At 43.8% G+C, this 23982-nt stretch overlaps 1 long non-coding RNA gene across 1 annotated transcript; it reads left to right on the top strand.

The window, feature by feature from the left end:
* Positions 1 to 808: 808 nt before the first annotated feature.
* On the top strand, positions 809 to 23759 carry LOC133242732 (uncharacterized). The gene is made up of 2 exons (XR_009734882.1): positions 809 to 8607; positions 8789 to 23759. It is a non-coding gene; the product is annotated as an uncharacterized LOC133242732 (long non-coding RNA).
* The last annotated feature ends 223 nt before the right edge of the window (positions 23760 to 23982 follow it).

The following is a 23982-nucleotide window of genomic DNA, read 5'->3' as shown; positions in this document are numbered from 1 at the left end:
AGTATTAATATTTTCACGATCTCTAATCACTTGCAGTTCATTACATGCAGCCTGTATAATAGATTTTTGACCATGTATCTTATCAGAAATGCATGCCAGAGAGGTAAATGGATTAGAAATCCACAGTGTGGTGATAGAAAATATTATCAGAAGTTGGATTATCTAAGACTGTAAGGGAGAGAATCACTCTCTTCTGACAAGTATGTCCAGGAATCTGTTTGAAAATATAGTAAAAACTATAGACTAGACAGTGGATCAGAAATTAAAGGAACTTAAATGAGAGGCTTATTTTATCAGTAGTCAAGGGGAACTCTATGTCTTTGTATTAAGACCACCCATTTGCATGACATCAAATGCAAAAGCCAAAGCAGTGCCCATGGACTCATGATGAGTGCACAATACTGCTGGCCCAGAGGCTTCTCTTGCTTGACAAAGGTCAAGAACAAGTCTATGTGCATAGAGTCAGAACATATCTGCCCAGGATCACATCCACGTATCTGTGGGAATCAAGTGGGAGTCCCCAAACTTTACATGTTCTTGGCCAAGTCCCTCACTCAAGTGAATTCCCTATAGGATTGTCACTCATTTTGCCTTGAGATAATCATGATTAAATTTCACCTCATCATCTCTTCAATAAACCTACATGGGCAACTAGAAATCTGAATGCAAAAGATTGAAATTAGACCCTTTTATTATACCACATAAAAAACTAAACTCAGGGTTGATAAAAGATTTAAATGCAAGATCTGAAACTATAAATCAACTAGCAAGATAACATCCTGGAGAAGTTGTAAACATTGGTCTTAGAAGTGATTCTATGTATGTAATACAAAAAGCATAGGCTACAAAAGCAAAAATAGAAAAGCAGGACTACTTCAAATGATTAAATTGCCTCCCCCAAAGAACATCAAAAACACATCTACATAGAAGTCAAACTGATGGTACCAATGGGCAAGTTTGGGAGGGTATAAATTGGGAGTAGGGGAAAACATATATATAGACACCACTATATATAAAATAGATAACCAACAAGGACCTAGTACAAAATCACAGGCAACTCTGCTAGAAATCCTGTAACAACATAAATGGAAAAAGAATTTATAAAGGAATAGATATATGTATGTGTGCCTGGCAAAATCAGTTGATTCAGATGTGCCTACTCTTTGTGACCCTATGGACTGTAGACTGCTAGGCTCCTCTGTCCATGAAATTCTCCAGGCAAGAATACTGGAGTGGCTTATCATGTCCCTCTGAGCATATCTTCCAAACCCAGGAATTGAACACAAATCTCCTTCATTGCAGGGTGATTCTTTAACAACTGAGCCAAGTGGGAAGCCCAAATACATGTATATATAAAGCTGAACCACTTTGCTGGACACCTGAAACACAATATGGTAAATCGAATATACTCGAATGAAAAAAAAATAAAAAGAATCCATCAACATGTAGAACAATTAGCTCAAAAAACTAATTGGAAAATGCAGAAAGATTCCCAAACTTACTCTCAAAGAAAGATCCACAGGGAACATGGTATGAAGGGAAAAGGATGATTCAAGTCCTGACGTGTGCCCGTGGGAGAGGACTCAGAATATAAGGGAAATTACACGGTTGGAGATATGCCCTGGGTGTGAGTGGTTCGAGCCATATATTGGACACACAAGTCCTGGGGTCTCACACAGGGAAGACAAACAACCTTAGATGGTTGCAGGGCTATGTGGACTAACAGGAGGTCTGTGGGAAGTCTGGACGCCATGCTCCAGGAGCATGTGCTCAGGGGCTTGCTCCCAAGCCACAATGAAGAGGACAGATTGAGACTGCATTTGTGGATGCCTGTTTTCCCAACAACTGCCCACCCTTACACACACCCTGCTTACTCTGTGTGGCCAATCTGCATTGGAGCAGGGGCTGCCATGACCAGGCAGACAGCTGGGATGTGGGAAACAGAGGTGCATCTGGCCCAGGGCGGGATCTGGGTGGGAGAGCCGGGGCCATGCTCATGGAGGGCCCTTATATAGGCAGCATATCAGGAGAAGTTCTGATCTCTAATGGAGGCCAGACTGCCACAGCAGATGACCCAGTATGTGCCCAGAGCCCATGAGGGCCTCACCTGCCCAATAGCACCCCTCTTCAACAAGGCAGGGATAGCAGAAGCTGGGGGAAGTGATCAGCTGTGAGGGACCAAGAGGTCTCAGACCAGAAAGTATGTTTAAGCAGGGCAGAAGACGCTACTGATGGTGATGGCACAGATGGCACATTGGAGGTAGCCTGGATCTCTGTAAGCAGCCAGCCTGGAGATTTCCTCCTTTTGTTATTTTTCTAACCAGAACATGCTTCTCTTGTCCCTCTGTGGCAAGGGTTGCAGTGCTGGGAGAGGGGAGCATGCATACTTGAGGGAACACAGCCAGATCTGGCCTGACATTCAGGGCTTCTGCTCCAGAAACTTGGGATCCCACCCTGCCCCCAATAGGACAGTGAAAGCCACTGAGGAAAAGGAAGCCTCTGCCTCACATCTGACTTCAGACCTGGCACCACAGCCATAGGTGCTGGCACACGCTTAGGAAAGATGTGATTTGTGGTCCATCAAATCCAGCCCCACCCCCACCTCCCGCTGACTATGGTACAGACTGTACAGTGATGCTCCGCCACAAAGATCACCCCTTCCATAATAGATAATTTATGCACTTAAATTCAGAGAGGCACAGAAAAATGGGAAGACAGAAGGACTGGTCTCCACTGAAAGACTGAGAGGAAGTCAGTTCAGTCTGTCAGTCATGTCTGATTCTTTGTGACACCATGAACCGCAGCACACCAGGCCTCGCTGTCGATCACCAACCCGTGGACTCCAACCAAACCTATGTCCATTGAGTTGATGATGCCATCTAACCATCTCTTCCTCTGTCGTCCCCTTCTCCTCCTGCCCTCAATCTTTCCCAGCATCAGGGTCTTTTCCAATGAGTCAGCTCTTCACATCTGGTGGCCAAATTATTGGCGTTTCAGTTTCAACATCAGTCTTTCCAATGAACACTCAGGACTGATATCCTTTAGGATGGAGTGGTTGGATCTCCTTGCAGTCCAAGGGACTCTCAAGAGTCTTCTCCAACACCATGGTTCAAGAGCATCAATTCTTTGGCTCTCAGCTTTTTTATAGTCCAACTCTCACAACCATACATGACCACTGGAAAAACCATAGCCTTGACTAGACAGACCTTTGTTGCCAAAGTAATGTCTCAGCTGTTTATTTTTTTATTTTAAATATAAATTTATTATTTTGATGGGAAGGTAACCACTTTACAATATTGTATTGGTTTTGCCATATATCAACCTGAATCTGCCACAGGTGTACACGTGTTCCCCATCCTGAACCCCCTCCCACCTCCGTCCCCGTACCATCCTTCTCGGTCATCCCAGTGCACCACGCCCAAGCATCCTGTATCATGCATCGAACGTGGACTGGCAATTCGTTTCATATGTGATATTATACATGTTTCAATGCCGTTTGCCCAAATCACCCCACCCTCTCCCTCTCCCACAGAGACTCTGCTTTTTAATATGCTGTCTAGGTTAGTCATAACTCTCCTTCCAAGGAGTAAGCTTCCTTTAATTTCATGGCTGAAGTCACCATCTGCAGTGATTTTGGAGCCCAGAAAAATAAACTCAGCCACAGTTTCCATTGTTTCCCCATCTATTTCCCATGAAGTGATGGGACCAGATGCCATGATCTTCGCTTTCTGAATGTTGAGCTTTAAGCCAACTTTTTCACTCTCTCCTTTCACTTTCATCAAGAGGCTCTTTAGTTCTTCTTCACTTTCTGCCATAACGGTGGTGTCATCTGCATATCTGAGCTTACTGTTATTTCTCCCGGCAATCTTGATTCCAGCTTGTGCTTCCTCAAGCCCAGCGTTTCTCATGATGCACTCTGCATATAAGTTAAATAAGCAGGGTGACAATGTACAGCCTTGACGTACTCCTTTTCCTACTTGGAACCAGTCTGTTGTTCCATTTCCAGTTCTAATTGTTGCTTGTTGTTGTTTTCCCTACTTTCTTCAATTTAAATCTGAATTTGTCAATAAGGAGCTCATGATCTTAGCAAGGGTCAGTTCCCAGTCTTGTTTTGCTAACTGTATAGAGCTTCTCCATCTTTGGCTGCAAACAATATAATCTTTCTGATTTCGGTGTTGACCATCTGGTGATGTCCATGTGTAGAGTCTTTTCTTGTGTTGTTGGAAGAGGGTGTTTGCTATGACCAGTACGTTCTCTTGGCAAAGCTCTCTTAGCCTTTGCCCTGCTTCATTCCATACTCCAGGGCAAAATTTTCCTGTTACTCAAGGAGTTTCTTGACTTCCTACTTTTGCATTCCAGTCCACTATAATGCAAAGGACATATTTTTTAGCTGTTAGTTCTAAAAGGTCTTGTCGGTCTTCATAGAACCGTTCAACTTCAGCTTCTTCAGCATTACTGGTTGGGGCATAGACTTGGATTGCTGTGATATTGAATGGTTTGCCTTGGAAACGAACAGAGATCATTCTATCGTTTTTGAGATTGCATCCAAGTACTGCATTTTGGAGTCTTTTGTTGACCATGATAGCTACTCCATTTCTTCTAAGGGATTCCTGCCCACAATAGTAGATATAATGGTCATCTGAGTTAAATTCACCCATTCCAGTCCATTTTAGTTCACTGATGCCTAGAATTTTGACGTTCACTCCTGCCATCTCCTGTTTGACCACTTCCAATTTGCCTTGATTCATGGACCTAACATTCCAGGTTCCCATGCAATATTGCTCTGTATAACATTGTACCTTTCTTCTGTCACCAGTCACATCCACAACTGGGAATTGTTTTTGCTTTGGTTCCATCCCTTTATTCTTTCTGGAGTTATTTCTCCATCGATCTCCTGTAGCATATTGGGCACCTACTGAACTGGGGAGTTCCACTTTCAGTATCCTATCATTTTACTTTTTCATACTGTTCATGGGTATCTCAAGGCAAGAATATTGAAGTGGTTTGCCATTCCCTTCACCAGTGGACCACATTCTGTCAGACCTCTCCACCATGACCCGCCCAACTTGGGAGACCCCTCAGGGCATGGCTTAGTTTCATTGAGTTAGACAAGGCTGTGGTTCTAGTGTGATTAGATTGACTAGATTTCTATAATTATCATTTCAGTGTGTCTGCCCTCTGATGCCCTCTTGCAACACCTACCATCTAACTTGGGTTTCTCTTACCTTGGATTTGGGGTATCTCTTCACAGCTACTCCAGCAAAGTGCAGCCACTTCTCCTTACCTTGGACGAGAGGTATCTCCTCACTGCCACCACTCCTGACCTTGAAGATGGAGTAGATCCTCTAGGCCTTCCTGCGCCCATGTACCCACCACTCCTTGGATGTGGGGTATCAGTCCTGATTATTCACTAGAAGGACTGACGCTGAAGCTGCAACTCCAGTACTTTGTCCACCTGAGGCAAAGAACTGACTCATTGGAAAAGATCCTGATGCTAAGAAGGAATTAAGGCCAGAGGAGAAGGGGATGACAGAGGATAAGATGGTTGGATGGCATCGGGGATTCAATGGACTTGAGTTTCAGCAAGCTCTGGGAGTTGGTGATGGACAGGGAATCCTGGTGTGCTGCAGTCCATGGGGCTGCACAGAGTCGGACACAACTGAACAAATGAAATGAACTGATTGCAATAGGGAGAATGCTTTGAACACAAGTTCTTAACGTGTCTCAAAATGGAAAAGGAAAAGATATTTCGTTAACATGGAAGATAAGCAGGGTGAGCAGCAACTGTGTGTCTGTGTGAGTTTGTGTGTGTGTGTGTGTGTGTGAGGGAAAGAGAGAGAGATGGGGAAAGAAGTGGGGATGGATGAACAATCAGCATGATGGAGCAGTTTGACAGGAAGTGTTTCTTTCTGTAGTGAGCTGATTCTTAGAATGAGCTGTTAAGTGAGCCAGAAATGTCTGACTCAGCGCTTGCTTAAGCGTGGGGAATGCTGAAGTTCAGAGGAGAGAAACTTGGCTAAAGTTTAGCCAAGCCAAGTCACTGGGTATGTTATGGATGACTGTAAGCACTTGGCCAGTCTCTGCTATTTTATAAGAGAGGCCAAGTCAGCCCTTTGACAGTATGGTTGTTATCAAAATTGCAAGTCCATGTGTTTGATGCAGAATGAGGCCCATCAAAACTAAATGTTAGAGTTTGGAACAGGGAAAGATATATTACATTTGATACAAGGATGTGGGTGGATCTTGCCCTAAGAACCCAAATTACTGAAAGTTTTCAGTAAGTATGTTTAAAAGCAAATGTTATAGAGAGTTGTGGTAAGTTGTTGCAGACTTCTTGGTGGCACATCCTTTGTGCTTAAAGGTTAGGTCATGGTCAGGTAATGATGTTCCTATACATTTCTACCAGATGAATGTTATTTTCTGTCCTGACAAGAGAGGGCAAAGTCTCAAGGCACAACTTTCACCTTGAAGTGTCCCATCCTGGTTAAGTAGAAACAGATGTCAGTTGGAATCTCCTTCAGGGCGAGGTTCCCACATTCTGCCCACCAGTCATCCTTATTGGAGCCAGGCACCCAACCCAATAGGTCCTTTCTCCTCAGGCTGTCCAAGTGAGGAGACCAGTTCTCAGAGACTGAGACCCAGAAAGATGGCCACTGCTATAGGGTGCAAAAACAGGGATGTCGGAGAGGTTCACCGCTCCTCAAGGCCTGGGCCAAGGCTACAGGAGGGTCGTAGTGAGGGCTCTGGAGCACTACAGGAGGTAGTACCCAGTCTATTTCCTGGGACTTCCAGCTCACCCAATGGCCCAAGGCTAGGTGATCTCCAAGCCCTCCAAAAGAATGCCTGAATCTGCCTCTTCCCTCACTTCCCAGCTGATGTCCACCACACCACCCTTACTTAATCACTTCCCCAATGGTCCCTCCTTGACAGTAACTGGGGGCAGAATCAACTGTGGTGCTGATCAATAGCTGAGCACAACAATGAATGGTCACTCATTGACAGTTGTATGCTTGTGAATGGGGCCATCTGAGGCACCAAGCAAGGCTGAGCAACACCTGTTGCCTAGGAACTGGGTGGGTTGAAACGAAGCACATCAATGGCTAACTGCATAGGGCTGTGCTCACTCTGCTCTGTTACACTGTGAATAGAATAAAAATCACTGTGAGGTTAAGGTTTGTCAAAGTAGTTCTCAAGGTGGGATGGCTTTGACGTTCTTGTTGGCTTTGAAATATTTGCTATACTATATGCACCACATGCAATCATGTTACAGCTGTTGGAGGGGCATATAGATAAGCACTGCTGACTGGCATGCCTTGGAATACAATGAAAAGGATGATGTACAAAAGTTAAACAAGCATGTGAAATCAAAATCTGAGGTGGAAAAGGAGTCAGTCAAAAAGATTAAAGCACAATAGACCCAATGTATCCTTATGGAACAGAGCAGCATGAGCACAGCCCTTTGCAGGTAGCCAGCCATTGCTGTGCCTTATTACTCCACATCCTGTTACTAAACAACAGGGCTTGCCCTGCAATTGGACAGTGCATCCCTGGACCCTGCCCATAAGCAACGAACTATCAGTGAGAAACCTTCTGGTACTTCTCCTGCTCAGCTATTGGTGAGCTCCACATTGGGCCATATCAGATGATAACGGTCAATGAGGGACCACTGGGGAAGTGATTCAGTCAAGAGTCAATGGTGCAATGGTCATCGGACTCTTGCCTTTGGGCATCTTACTTTTTTTTTTTTTTTTTAATCGGGAATGTATTTCTGGTAGATGGGGCAAGTTGAATTTCCCTACTCAATATGAGAGTTGAAGTGTCCCCAACAATATTAGTGGAGGAGACATTTAACACTTTCTTTGCTCTGATGGGTAATCATATGGAGATTGTGTATAGACCTTGGGGCAACAGACTGAACATTCACCAATTCATGGGGTCTCTAAACTCATTGGAGTAGCAACAACATTCGGCCTGTTCTTAATTACCTTTTTGCATGTTAAGTGCTTGCTCTTAAGTTCCTTAAGCCCCTCAAGAACCCCCAATAGGAAGAGGGTGGTGGAAAGATGACGTGACTAGAGGAGTCTGAGGTTCTGAAATGGGGTGAAAAGTGTTTGGTAGAGATTCATACAGGGATGGAGAAGGCAGAGTGTTGAAGAGGGACATATAAGTCAAAGAATAAAGGGCACGAAAGGAAAGTCTGAGGGTCATGAAAAGAAACACCATGCCCCTGAATCACCACTCCCCATAATCAGACACACAGAGGTGTCAGGGGTGGGAAAGTTGGAGCATGGCCTCCCTCAGCACCCACTAACCCATGTTGATGGGCACAGTGGTACATTGTGATGTCTAAGACTCCAAAGCCACCATTGGCTGGGGGAGTGCCTAGCTGACCAATCAGATTGGAGGGTGTGGCTCCTCATTGTCCTGAGAAGGTATATATAGGGAGACCAGAGGCAGAGATTCTGTGTTAGGCCACTTCATGCTATCATCATGACTAAGGTAACCAGGAAGACACGGCACCCAAGAAGAGTTTCCATGCGGTTTGCCTCAAGGGTGAAAGGACGAAAGAAGACCCTTTGTCCACAGAGATACAGAGGCAGTGTGAAGGTAAGATGATTCCATCTATGCTCCCCACGTTCTCCATTGACTTTCCTGCCCAAGATCTCTACACTGCCCTTGCCTGCCACCAAAGCCCCCATCAGCCCACATCCCTTTTCATGAAATCTCCCTTCCAACTCAGTTGTTATACTCTTTCCTCAAAACTAATACCCTTCTCTTATCTTTCAAGGCACGAAATATGACCATGAGAGTCAGAAGACCTCTAAAAGGAACCTTGAGAAAGAAAATCCGATCATATGCCACTCAGTTGAAGAAGGTGAAGAAAACAAGAAAACCAAACTGTTTTTTCTGTTCCTGTGCACGTAAGAAACTGAATCAATGCCAAAAAGGGTACCAAAATATGAGGCAGAGTCAAAGAAGGAGGCAGAATCAAAAGAGAAGGTAAGCTCAGCCACCCCAGAATGAGAGACCCTGGAGAAGTATCACCCGGGAAGCCAGTAAGTGAATAGAAAAGGTTAGACAGTTCAGAATTGTGTCTGCAGCAGTCTGCTTTCCTAGAAATTGCCAACCAGGAAAAGAATGACTCATACAACAACACAGTAAACTGATGGCTGCGATTAAAATAAATATCAAAAAGTGAAAAGATAATATTTGTGTGTGTGTGAATTTTCTGATGGGAAGGGAGGGAAGGAAGCAAAGAGGTGGTCACCTGAGTGGAGAGGGATGTGGGGTCCCAAGAGATTAGGGAACAGACACTCAGGTCCCCAGTTAGACAAACAGTAAGGTTCTGGACTGGATCAGAAGTCTGCACTGAAGATGGATAACCCTGCTTAACAATTGATCCCAGGGGCAAGGAGTAGTGATGTGGTGTTACTGCCATTGTTTGGGACGTGGAGTGACATTAGGGTCAAGATCACCAGAACCCAGATGGGAAAGGGCTTCACATGGGAATGGTGAATGTCGTACTTCCCCTTACTGAGGCAGGCAGAAATCACCTCCTGGCCACTTACATCATAACGGGCTTTGTTGCATCACTCACCTATGCTGTCAGCTAAAGTTGCTCAGGAGGCACAAAATCACCTCCTGGCCACTTACATCATAACGGGCTTTGTTGCATCACTCACCTATGCTGTCAGCTAAAGTTGCTCAGGAGGCACAAAAAGCTGATACAACTAAAACCCACAATTACCACTCCCAAATATTAAAATAATGCTTGGAGGGAAGAGACCAAATATCAATTAGGCCACTGTTATCCCAAGAAATTGGTGGGAGCAGTGTGTTCCCAAGGGCAGGGCAGTGGAGGTAGCCCAATCCCGGTGCAGATGACAAACAGGATCACCACACACAGATAAATTTTTTGGGTGGGGGTCACCATATAGTTTCTGGGATCTTGGTTCCCTGACCAAGGATTGAACCAGTTCCCCTTCTAGTGAAAGCATGGAGTCCTAACCACTGGACAGCCAGAGAAGTCAGGACAGAGACTTTTGATACAAGTATTATTATAAGACTGTGTAAAAGCTGATCTTATATTTATCACCATCCCCTAGTATTTCTAAATAACTACAGTCATAAAACATTCTTCCCCAATAAACTCTTTTGTTATTCCAAGTTCTACAAGTTTTCGTGGTTTAAAAATAAGAGTATGGAATATTTAATTTGGTGTTAACTTTCATTTTGAAATGTTTAAATAGGTTCAAAGAGTAGTCAATCAAATATGGAGATTTATAAGGCAGAGTTTCTAACCAGAGGAATGCCGTGTGTCTTCAGAAAACATTTTAGAAACAATTAAAGCGGAGTTTAACCATCAGCATCAAAAGAGTTGAGTTCAGATTTTAAGGCAATGATATGGTATCTTTCATCTAGACTGCAGCTCCATAGTTAAATCTTTCTGGCACTTTAACTCCTGAGAGACACAGTTGATGATTCAAAGTCAGTCACTGAATGTGATTTAAAATCATTAAGAGTGAAGGAGACCCTGGGTTTGTTGTCCTTTCAAAGGAAGTGGGAGAACTATCAACCCTGCCTGCTGAAAATTAGTCAGTAAAAGCAGCTACCAGGATGATATGGACAGAGAGACCTTATGTCTACATATAGGTGGGTGCTGTGATTCCAGATCTGTATATATTATCACCATTTAACCCTATCACACTTTAATGCCCTGTTGTAGGACTGACTGAAATACTTGCTGTTAGGGGAAGGTAACAGATTGCTAGGCCTGAAGACCTGAAAGTGAAAGTTGCTGAGTCGTGTCTGACTGTTGGTGACCCCATGGACTATACAGTCCATGGACTTCTCCAGGCCAGAATACTGGAGTGGGTAGCCTTTTCTTACTCCAGGGGATCTTCCCAACCCAGGGATCAAACCCAGGTCTCCCACATTTCAGGTGGATTCTTCACCAGCTGAGCCACAAGAGAAGCCAAAGAATGCTAGAGTGGGTAGCTTATCCCTTCTCCAGCAGAGCTTCCCTACCCAGGAAGTGAACTGATGTATCCAGCTTTGCAGACATAATCTTTCCCAACTGAACTATCAGGAAAGTCCTGAGGTGGACCAAAAGTGGATGTTAGAGGGCCTTGTTTCCCTAAAGTAGCGCTGGTATATATTTTAATATCCATGGATATACTACCACCTTGCAGAGAGAATTGAGGATGCATAGAGTTTAAAAAGGATCCAAAGACACTTAAGGTTAAAAGAGAAAAATATAAATAATAAGTCATGAGTTGAGAAAGGGTATATCCAAGTAGATCGACAACGATAAACCAATATCAGACGCCTGTAGTTCTCCTCAAAAAAGACAGTATATTGTGATTCAGACATGTCAAGTCCCATTGCAAAAGCTGTGTTTTATGGGGGGAGGGGGGTTGCTCATTAGCACTCACAAAGAGTGGTAGAAACTCTTTATACTTCCACTTATACAGGTTCCCTATGAATAGATTCCAATTGACCTCTCTAGTTGTGTCCATAACAACCTCTACTAACTCATACAATGATTTCCCTAAGACCTTCTACTTTCCTCTATGCTGGTGTCCATCCTATCTTCTGTGACTCAGAAACTAGCAACCATCTGAAGCCAGCCTAATGGTCCCCTTCCAAGGAAATGTTCTTAATCATTCTCTTGAGTATTAATTTTTTCATGATATCTAATCACTTGCAGTTTATTACATGCAGCTTGTATGATAGATTTTTGGGTATGTATCTTATCAGAAATGTATGCCAAAGTGGTAAATGGATTAGAAATCAACAGTGTGGTGATATAAAGTATTATCAGAAGTTGAATTATCTAAGACAGTAACGGAGAGAATCACTCTCTTCTGCCAAATATGTCCAAGAATCTGTTTGAAAATACAGTAAAAACCATAAATTAGAGAGTAGGCCTGAAGTCAAAGGAACTTAAATGAGAATCTTAGTTTATCAGTAGTCAAGAGGAACTCTATGTCTTTGTATTAAGACCACCCATTTGCATGACACCAAATGCAAAAGCCAAAGCAGTGCCCATGGACTCATGATAAGTGCATAATACTGTTGGCCCAGAGGCTACTCTTACTTGGCAGTGGTCAAGAGCAAGTCTATGTGCCCAGAATCAGGACCCATCTGCCCAGGATCACATCCACGTATCAGCGGGAATCAAGTGGGAGTCCCCAAACTTTACATGCTCCTGGCCAAGTCCCTCCCTCCAGTGCCTTTCCTATAGGCTTGTCACTCATTTCTGCCTTGAGATGATCATGATTAAATTTCCCCTCGCCATCTCTTCAATTAGCCACGATGGACAACTAGAAATCTGAATGCTAAAGATTGAAATTGGACCCTTACCTTATAGCATATAGAAAACTAAACTCAGAGTTGATTATCAACATGTAAATGCAAGATCTGAAACTACAAATCAACCAGAAGTACACATCCTGGAGAAGTGGTGAACGTTGGTCTTAGAAGTGATTTTATGTATGTGACACCAAAAGCATAATAACAAAAGCAAAAATAGAAAATTAGGACTAGTTCAAATGATTAAACTGTCTCCACAAAAAGCATCTCCACAAAAAGCATCTCCACAAAAAGCATCTCCACAAAAAGCATTTTGGGCTCCAAAATCACTGCAGATGGTGACTGCAGCCATGAAATTAAAAGATGCTTACTCCTTGGAAGGAAAGTTATGACCAACCTAGATAGCATATTCAAAAGCAGAGACATTACTTTGCTAACAAAGGTCCGTCTAGTCAAGGCTATGGTTTTTCCTGTGGTCATGTATGGATGTGAGAGTTGGACTGTGAAGAAGGCTGAGCGCTGAAGAATTGATGCTTTTGAACTATGGTGTTGGAGAAGACTCTTGAGAGTCCCTTGGACTGCAAGGAGATCCAACCGGTCCATTCTGAAGGAGATCAGCCCTGGGATTTCTTTGGAAGGAATGATGCTAAAGCTGAAACTCCAGTCCTTTGGCCATCTCATGCAAAGAGTTGACTCATTGGAAAAGACTCTGATGCTGGGAGGGACTGGGGGCAGGAGGAGAAGGGGACAACAGAGGCTAAGATAGCTGGATGGCATCACTGATTCGATGGATGTGAGTCTGACTGAACTCCGGGAGTTGGTGATGGACAGGGAGGCCTGGCGTGCTGTGATTCATGGGGTCGCAAAGAGTTGGACATGACTGAGTGACTGAACTGAACAGACTGATGTTATAGTAAATTAAATTAATAAATTAAAAAAAAGCATCAAAAATACATCTACATAGAAGCCAAACTAATGGTTACCAAATGGCAAGTTTGGGGGAGGGATAAATTTGGAGTTGGGGACTAACATATAAATAGACACCACTATATATAAAATAGATAACCAACAAGGACCTAGTACAAAACCACAGGCAACTCTGCTAGACATTCTGTAACAACATAAAAGGAAAAAGAGTTTGTAAAGGAATAGATAGATGTATGCGTGCCTGTGCAAGCTCAGTTGCTTCAGATGTGCCCTTCTCTTTGTGACCCTATGGACTGTAGCCTGCTAGGCTCCTCTGTCCATGAGATTCTCCAGGCAAGAATACTGGAGAGGCTTGTCATGAGCTTCAGAGCATATTTTCCCAACCCAAGGATTGAACCCAAATCTCCTTCATTGCAGGGTGATTCTTTAACAACTGAGCCAAGTGGGAAGCCCAAATACATGTATATGTAAAGCTGAATCACTTTGCTGGATACCTGAAACACAACATGGTAAATAAAATATACTCGAATTAAAAGGAAAAAAAAAGAATACATCAACATGTAGAACAATTAGCTCAAAAAACTCATCAGAAAATGCAGAAAGATTCCTCAACCTACTCTCAAAGAAACATCCACAGGGAATAGGATAGGAAGGGAAAAGGATGATTCAAGTCCTGACGTGTGCCCATGGGAGAGGACTCAGAATATAAGGGAGATTACATGCTTGGAGATATGCCCTGGGTGTGAGTGGTTCGACTCATATATTGGACACACAAGTCCTGGGGTCTGACACAGGGAAGAGAAACACCCTTAGCTGGTTGCAGGGCCATGTGGACTAACAAAAGGTCTGTGGAAGCCTGTACTTCCCCCTCCAGGAGCATGTGCTCAGGGGCTTGCTCCCAAGCCACAATGAAGAGGACAGATTGAGACCACATTTGTGGATGTCTGTTTTCCCTACAATTGCCCACCACAATACATGCCCTGCTTGCTTCGTGTGGCCAATCTGCACTGGAGCAGTGTCTGCCATGACGAGGCAGAGAGCTGGGATGTGGGAAACAGAGGTGCATCTGGCCCAGGGCAGCATCTGGGTGGGAGAGCCAGGGCCATCCTCAAGGAGGGCACTTACATAGGCAGTGTATCAGGAGAAGTCCTGATCTCTGATGGAGGCCAGACTGCCACAGCAGATGACCCAGTATGTGCCCAGAGCCCATGAGGTCCTCACCTGCCCAATAGCACACCTCTTTAACAGGGCAGGGAGAGCAGAGGCTGGGGGAAGTGATCAGCTGTGAGGGACCACGAGGTCTCAGACCAGGAGCCATATTTAAGCAGGGCAGGAGACGCTACTGCTGGTGCTGGCACAGATTGCAAGTTGGAGGTAGCCTGGACCTCTGTAAGCAGCCATCCTGTAAATTTGCTCCTGTTTTATTTCTTTGTAACAAGAACTTGCTCCTCTTGTCCCTCTGTGGCAAGGGTTGCAGTGCTGGGAGAGGGGAGCATGCATACTTGAGGGAACACAGCCAGATCTGGCCTGACATTCAGGGCTTCTGCTCCAGAAACTTGGAACCCCACCCTGCCCCCAATAGGACAGTGAAAGCCCCTGAGAAAAAGGAAGTCTCTGCCTTACATCTGGCTACAGACCTGGCACAGCCGAACTTCCCAGGCGATAGCTGCTGGCATACCCTAAGGAAAGATGTGACTTGTGGTCCATCAAATCCAGCCCCACCCCCACCCCCTGCTGACTATGGTAGAGACTGTACAGTGATGCTTCTCCACAAGATCACCCCTTCAAGACCATAATAGATAATTGATACACTTAAATTCAGAGAGGCACAGAAAAATGGGAAGACAGAAGGACTGGTCTCCATTGAAATACTGAGAGGAAGTCAGTTCAGTCGGTCACTCATGTCTGATTCTTTGCGACATCACGAACCACAGCACTCCAGGACTCCCTGTCCATCACCAACTCCCAGAGTTCACCCAAACCCATGTCCATTGAATTGGTGAAGCCATCTAACCATCTCTTCCTCTGTGGTCCCCTTCTCCTCCTGCCCTCAATCTTTCCCAGCATCTGGGTCTTTTCCAATGAGTCATCTCTTTTCATCAGGTAGCCAAATTATTGGAGTTTCAGTTTCAACATCAGTCTTTGCAATAACACCAAGGACTGATATCCTTTAGGATGGAGTGGTTGGATCTCCTTGCAGTCCAAGGGACTCTCAAGAGTCTTCTCCAACACCACAGTTCAAAAGCATCAATTCTTTGGCCCTCAACTTTCTTTATAGTCCAACTCTCACATCCATACATGACCACTGGAAAAACCATAGCCTTGACAAGACAGACCTTTGTTGCCAAAGTAATGTCTCTGCTTTGTTTTTTATTTTTAAGGTAAATTTATTTATTTTATTTGGAGGCTAATTAGTTTACAATATTGTATTGGTTTTGTCATACATAAAAATGAATCTGCCACAGATGTACACGTGTTCCCCATCCTGAACCCCCTCCCATCTCCCTCCACATACCATCCCTCTGGGTCATCCCAGTGCACCAGCCCCAAGCATTCTGTATCATGCATCAAACCTGGACTGGAGATTCATTTCATATGATATTATACATATTTCAATGCCATTCTCCCAAATCATCCCACCATCTCCCTCTCCCACAGAGTCTTTGCTTTTTAATATGCAGTCTAGGTTAGTCAAAACTCTCCTTCCAAGGAGTAGCTCCCTTTAATTTCATGGCTGCATTCACTATCTGCAGTGATTTTGGAACCCAGAAAAATAAAGTCAGCCACTATTTCCCCATCTATTTCCCATAAAGTGATGGGACCAGATGCCATGATCTTCGTTTTCTGAATGTTGAGCTTTAAGCCAACTTTTTCATTTTCATCAAGAGGCTCTTTAGTTCTTCTTCACTTTCTGCCATAAGGGTGGTGTCATCTGCATATCTGAGCTTATTGATATTTCTCCTGGCAATCTTGATTCCAGCTTGTGCTTCTTCAAGCCCAGCGTTTCTCTTGATGTACTCTGCATATACTTATAAGTAGGGTGACAATATACAGTCTTGACACACTCTTTTTCCTACTAGGAACCAGTCTGTTGTTCCATTTCCAGTTCTAACTGTTGCTTCCGGACCTGCATAGAGGTTTCTCAAGAGACAAGTCGGGTCGTCTGGTATTCCCATCTCTTTCAGAATTTTCCACAGTTTACTGTGATCCACACACTCAAAGGCTCTGGCATAGTCAATAAAGCAGAAATAGATGTTTTTCTGGAACTCTCTTGCTTTTTTGATGACTCAGCCTATGTTGGCAATTTGATCTCTAATTCTTCTGTCTTTTCTCAAACCAGCTTGAACATCTGGAAGTTCACGGTTCACATATTCCTGAAGCCTAGTTTGGAGAATTTTAAGAATTATTCTACTAGCATATGAGAAGAGTGCAATTGTGTGGTAGTTTGAACCTCTGACCAAATGACTAAATAACAGATAAATAATTAACTAGGTACAGAGTCCAAATAATTAGTAATAATAATGCTAACTGGACTAGAAAATGGAGAAGGCAATGGCAACCCACTCCAGTACTCTTGCCTGGAAATTCCCATGGATGGAGGAGCCTGGTGGGCTGCAGTCCATGGGGTCGCTAGGAATCAGACATGACTGAGCGACTTCACTTTCACTTTTCACTTTCATGCATTGAAGAAGGAAATGGCAACCCACTCCAGTGTTGTTGCCTGGAGAATCCCAGGGACAGGGGAGCCTGGTGGTCTGCCATCTATGGGGTCGCACAGAGTCAGACACGACTGAAGCGACTTAGCAGCATTAGCAGCAGCAGAACTAGAAAAAATAGGCAAACACCATGAAAATTCTAACAAGGAATCAGAAAATATAAAAAAGAACCGGACAAAGCTGAAGAATACATTAACAGAAATTAAAAACAAACAAGAATTAACAGCAGACCTGACAATAACACAGAGTGAATAATAATGGAAATCACCAATTCGAATAGCTAAAAGAAATTCCACCCCCCCACCAAAAAAAACAAAACAAAACAAAACAAAACACAAAACAATGAGAACAGTTTAAGTGACCTGCGGACAACATTCAGCTTATCAGCATTCATATTATAGGTGTCTGAAAAGAACAAAAGAGAGAAAAGATGGTAAATTGTATTTGATGAAATTATGACTGAAAACTTCCCAAACCGGAAGATAGTACAGAAATCACACAGGGTACCAAACAAAATAAACCAAAACAAACCCACACTAAGATACAGTATAATTAAAATGGCAGGAGTTAGAAATAAAGAGACGATTCAAAAGGCAGCAAGAAAAATCACAGAATCACATAAAAGGGAAACTCCGTAAGGCTATCTGCTAAATTTTGTATAGAAACCTTGCAGGCCAGAGTGAGTGGCATTATATATTGATATTTCAAGTGTTGAAAGAGAAATACTTACAACCTGAATATCTACCCAGTAAGATTATCATTCAGAATGGAAAGAGATAAAGTGCTTCTCAGACAAGCAAAACTTAAGAGTTCATCAATACTAAACTGGAAAAGGCAGTGGCATCCCACTCCAGAACTCTTGACTGGAAAATCCCATGGACGGAGGAGCCTGGTGGGCTGCAGTCCAGGGGGTCGCTAGGAGTTGGACACGACTGAGCGACTTCACTTTCACTTTTCACTTTCATGCATTGGAGAAGGAAATAGCAACCCACTCCAGCGTTCTTGCCTGGAGAATCCCAGGGATGGGGGAGCCTGGTGGGCTGATGTCTATGGGGTCGCACAGAGTTGGACACGACTGAAGTGACTTAGCAGTAGCAATACTAAACTAACCCTGAAATAAATGTTAGAGGATCTTCTCTAAATAGAAAAGAAGAAAGAATTTGTGGGAGAGGGAGAATTCCACTAGTTAAGACACTAGCCAAGATATGAAAGCAAACCAAATGCTCATCAACAGATAAATGAAAAAAGAAGCAGTATTGTATACACAGCTACACGCGCGTGCATGTGTGCGCGCACACACACACACACACACACAATGGGATATTAGTCACAAAAAAGAATGAAAATTTGCTATTTGCAACAATATGGATGGACTTGTGAGGAATTTTCCTTAGTAAAATAAGTCAAGTTAGAGAACCAGAAAGACAAATACTCTGTAATATCATCTGTATGTGGAATCTAAAAATGCAACAAACTAGTGAATGTTACAAAGAAGAAGCTGGCTTAAATCTCAACAGTAAAAAATGAAGATCATGGCATCTGGTCCCATCACTTCATGGCAAATAGATGGGGAAACAATGGAAACAGTGACAGAATTTATTTTCTTGGGCTCAAAAATCACTGAATATGGTGTCTGCAGCCATGCAATTAAAAGACACATGCTCCCTGGAAGAAAAAATAGAACAAACCTAGACAGCATATTAAAAAGCAGAGACATTACTTTGCCAACAAAGCTCCATATAGTCAAAGTTATGGTTTTTCCAGTAATCATGTATGGATGCAAGAGTTGCAGCATAAAGAAAGCAGAGCACCAAAGAATTGATGGTTTTGAACTGTAGTGTTGAGGAAGACTCTTCAGAATCCCTTGGACAGCAAGGATCCCACCAGTCCATCCTAAGGGAAATCAGTCCTGAATATTCATTGGAAGGACCGAAGCTGAAGCTAAAGCTCTAGTACTTTGGCCAACTGATGCAAAGAACTGACTGATTGGAAAAGACCCTGATGCTGGAACGACTGAAGTCTGAGGAGAAAGGGACAACAGAGAATGAGATGGTTGATTGGCATCACCAACTTGATGGACATGAGTTTGAGCAATCTCTGGGAGTTGGTGATGGACAGGAAAGCCCGACGTGCTGCAGTCCATGGGGTCGCAAAGAGTCCAACACAACTGAGTGACTGAACTGAACTGATAGTGATAGGGAGAATACTTTGACCACAAGTTCTTGACATGTCTCGAAATAGAACAGAAAAATATGTTTCTTTTACATGGAAGGATAACCAGGGCAAGCAGGAACTCTGTGTGTGTGTGTGTGTGTGTGTGTGTGATGGGACAAGTGATGGGACAAGTGATGGGAATGGATGAGCAGACAGTATGATGGAGCAGTTTAACAGGAAATCTTTCCCTCTGTAGTGAGATGATTCTCAGAATGAGCTGTTAAGGGAGACAGAAATTTCTGAATCTTAGTGCTTGCCCAAGATTGGGGAAAAGCTGAAGTTCAGAAAAAAGAAGCTTGGCTAAAGATGAGTCAAGCCAAGTCAGTGGGTATTTTATGGATAACTGTGAGCATTTGGCCAGTCTCTTCACCATTACTTTGCACACGTTACTTTACTTTTTCATTACTTTGCCAACAAAGGTTCGTCTAGTCAAAGCTATGATTTTTCCAGTTGTCATGTATGGATGTGAGAGTTGGACTGTAAAGAAAGCTGAGTGCCAAAGAATTGATGCTTTTGAACTGTGGTGTTGGAGAAGACTTGAGGGTCTCTTGGACTGCAAGGAGATCCAACCAGTCCATCCTAAAGGAAATCAGTCATGAATATTGATTGGAAGGACTGATGCTGAAGCTGAAACTGCAATAATTTGGCCACCTTATGCAAAGACCTGACTCATTTGAAAAGACCCTGATGCTGGGAAATACTGAAGCCAGGAGGAGAAGCAGATGACAGAGGGTGAGATGGTTGGATGGCATCACCGATTCAATGGACCTGAGTTTGAGTAAGCTCTGGGAGCTGGTGATGGACAGGGAAGCCTGGCATGATGCAATCCATGGTGTTGCAAAGAGTCAGAGACAACTGAGTGACTGAGCTGAACTGAACTGAACTGGCCAGTCTCTGCTGTTATTTAAGAGAGGCAAAGTCTGTCCTTAGACACAATTGCTGTTACTGAAAGCACAAGTCCATGTGCCTGACACAGAATGAGACCAATGAAAACTAAACAGTAGAGTTTGGAACAGGGAAAGGTTTATTACAGATGCATACAAGGAGTAGGGTGGCTCATGCCCTAAGAACCCAAGTTTCAGCAAGTCCCTTTAAAAGCAAATGTGAGAGTGGGGTGTAGTTAGTTGTTGAAGACTTCTTCGTGTCAGATCCTTTGTTCTTGAGGTCAGGTCATGGTCAGGTAATGATGTTCCTGTAAATCTCTACCAGATAAATGTTATTCTCTGTCTTAACAAGGAAGAGAAGTCTCAAGCCACAGCTTTCACCCAGCAATATCCCAGTCCTGGTTAAGAGGAATCAGATCTCAGTCAGCAGGTCTTTCAGGACCACTTCCCACATTCTGCCCAGCTATCATGCCTGACGGATCCAGGCGCCCTACCCAATAGGTCCTCAGTCTCCTCAGACCGTCCAAATGGGGAGATCAGTTCTCAAAGACTGAGACCCAGAAAGATGGCCACTGCTAGTAGGTTGCAGAGACAGGGATGGGGGAGAGTTCACCGCTCCTCAAGGCCTGGGCCAAGGCTAGTGGAGGGCCTTAGTGAGGGCTCTGGAGCACTACAGGTTGTAGTCTTCAGTCTGTTCCTTGGGCCCTCCAGCTCACCCACTGACCCAAAGTTGGGTGATCTCCAGCCCCTCCAGAAGAATGCCTGAATCTGCCTCTTTTCTCATTCTCCATCAGATGACCACCACACCACCCTTGACTTAATCACTTCCTCAATGGTCCCTCATTGACAGTAACTGGGGGCAGGGCGCACTGTGATGCTGATCAATAGCTGAGCAGGACAACGAATGGTCACTCATTGACAATTTCTGCTTGTGGATGGGGGTCTCTGAGGCACCAAGCAATGGTTCAGCAAGACCTGTTGCCTAGTAACAGGGTGGCGAGATATGAGGCACAACAATGGCTTTCTTCTGAGGACTGTGCTCATGCTGCTCTGTTACATTGTGAAGAGAATAAGAATCACTTTGAGGTTAAAGTCTGTCAAAGTAGTTTTCAAGGTGGGCTGGCCTTCACATTCTTGTTGGCTTTGAAACATTAGCTATACTATATGCTGAGCATGTGGTCAAGTGACAGTTGTTGGAGAGGCTTAGAGATAATCACTGGTGACAGGTATGCCTGGGAATACAATGAAAAGAATGATGAGCAAAAGTTAAATAAGTGTGTGAAACCAGAATCTGAGGTTGGAAATGAGTTAATCAAAAAGATTCCAGCACACTGGACCCAAAGAGTCCTTATGTAACAGAGTAGCATGAGCACATCCTTTAGAAGTGAAGTGAAGTGAAGTGAAATCACTCAGTCGAATCTGAGTCTTGGTGACCCCATGGACTGTAGCCTACCAGGCTCCTCCATGCATGGGATTTTTCAGGCAAGAATACTGGAGTGGGTTGCCATTCCCTCTCCCGGGGATCTCCCTGACCCAGGGATTGAACCCAGGTCTCCCACATTGTAGGCAGATGCTTTACCGTCTGAGCCACCAGGGAAGTAGCCAAAGTAGCCACTGCTGTGCCTTATTACTCCGCATCCTGTAACTAGGCAACAGGTCTTTCTTAGCCATTGGTCAGTGGTTCCATGGGCCCCACCCACAAGCAACCAACTATCAGTGAGATACCTACTGGTACTTGTCCTCCTCAGCTGTTGGTCAGCACCACAGTGGGCCCTACCTACTGATAACTGTCAATGAGGGACCATAGGGAAAGTGATTCAGTCAAGAGTCGGTCGTGTGAGGTGACTGGTGGTGAGCTGACTCTTGCCGTTGACCAACTTAGAATTTATTACAATAATGAGGATACATTTCTGGTAGTGGGGCAAGTTGAAGTTTCCTACTCAATATGAGAGTTAAAACATCCCCAAAAATATTAGTGGTGGAGACTTTTGAGACTTTCTTTGCTCTGATGAGTAATCTTATGGAGACTGTGTATTGGCCGTGGGGCAACAGACGGAGGATTCACCAAGTGTGCGGGTCTCTAAAGCTCATCAGAGTAGATAAAACATCCAACCTGTTCTTCATTCTTTTTTTCCACTGTGCATGCTTGTTCTTAAGTGCCTTATGCCCTTCAAGAAACCTGAACAGGCAGAGGGTGGTCTAGAGATGAAGTGATTAGAGGACTCTGAAAGGCTGAAGTGGGATGGAAAGGGTTTGGCAGAGGTTCATAGAGGGATGGAGGAGGCAGTAGTGTTTTATGGTGACACATAAATCAAAGGATAAAGGGAACTGAAGGGAAATTTGAAGGTGATGAGAAGAAGGAAGGAGAAGGTGCAGGGAGATGGGAAGGGGTAGGTATTTGGTAAGTTAGTAGGCAGAGAGCCCATGTTTCTGAGGCCACTGGAATTCTAAATTGTCTTTAGCAAAAACTTTTGCCAGTTTTTAAAGAGTTTGAATTCAGTTAAGGTCCTAATGGTAGAGCAGAGAAAGAAAAGGGAGCAAACAGAGTAAGGATTTACCCACAGGATTTCAGTCAGGAGGTTGATGGGCCTCCTAGGGTAAAGCAGTTGGAGATTAATTCCCTATTGAATTAAACTCCAAGAGGATAATAGGAAGACAATTAAGGCAGGAGGCTGGGCCCTGCCCAGACCACATATCTCTCATTCCTGAAGAAATCAAGAGACCTCCCTTTGCCACACACACACAGAAAAGACTCCTTGCAGGCTGAAAGGGGAACAATGTCAAGGGATGCTGTCTCTACCCAGATGCCTTTTTGGTAAAATCCACTTGGTTAAGAGATGTGTGCACACACATGAGAGGATCCTAACATACACCAAAATGGACTGTGAACCAGGCAAATCAGAATGATTGGCCCAAAGGATACCCAGAAGAAATGCCCCATAAAAGTAATTGAAACTACCATGAGGACACAAACTCAGGAACTCTCCCTCTGTGTCTGCCTTTGTGCCTATCCATACGTACTCTTTGCTTTTCCTGTTAATAAATACTTTACTTGTCTTACTACTTTTTGTCTTTATGGGAATTCTTTTCTTCAAAGCCTAAGGGCCAGGCGCTTGTCACTGACCACTGATCTAGGATCTGGTACTCTCACATCTGTGACCCGGCCTCAATCTCTAGCTGGGAACCAAAGCCCCACTTCAAGTTATTGCAGGCCCAGACTACCAGAGATCAGATTTATTAATCAAATCAGATATAAGACCTTAAAGGGGCCTGGAAAATGTCCTGCTTGATTATTCCTTTGTACAGTCCCTGTCTGAAGTGCCAAAAATATTTCCTCCCCCAGTTCCCATTAGGTGAGTCAGGAATGAGTCCTCACTCAAAATGCCAGAGAAAAACTTCTTTATTCAAAAAAATCAAAATAACTCCTTATTATGCTATAACAGACTTGACTTCCAGAGCACTGCTTGAATTCCCAAATTCATCAACAAGAGAGTTCAAAGGATCTGCAAGGTGCAGTTAGTTATCTGGGCAGGAATGACAGAGTCCCATATGGGAAGTCCAATCCTGATCCAACTCCTGGCCATATGAAACTGTCAAATAAAAATTAAGTCAGAAAGACTTCAGTCAAAAAGACCATTGCAATAGGGAAAGTCCACTAACCACAAAATTTGCAGGCATCTCAAAATGAAACAGAAAAGCATTTTTTTTTAAATACAGGGATAAGTAGGGCTAGCAGGAATTTTGCTGGAGTATGAGGGGATTGTGGGGGTGAGAAGGCAGCATGAGTAGGGCAGTTTAACAGGAAATGTTTGTCTTGTGGACAGCCATCAGTGAGTTTCATCTTAGTGCTTGCTTAAGCTTGAGGGTGAGCCAAAATGTGAGGTTTGTGGAGAGAAGCCTGAATAACATTTGGTCAAACCTGTGGA

Source organism: Bos javanicus, chromosome X, assembly GCF_032452875.1.
Source record: "Bos javanicus breed banteng chromosome X, ARS-OSU_banteng_1.0, whole genome shotgun sequence".
Classification (NCBI taxonomy): Eukaryota; Metazoa; Chordata; class Mammalia; order Artiodactyla; family Bovidae; genus Bos; species Bos javanicus.
The sequence above is the reverse complement of the archived record's forward strand: the minus strand, read 5'-3'. Positions and strand labels throughout refer to the sequence as shown.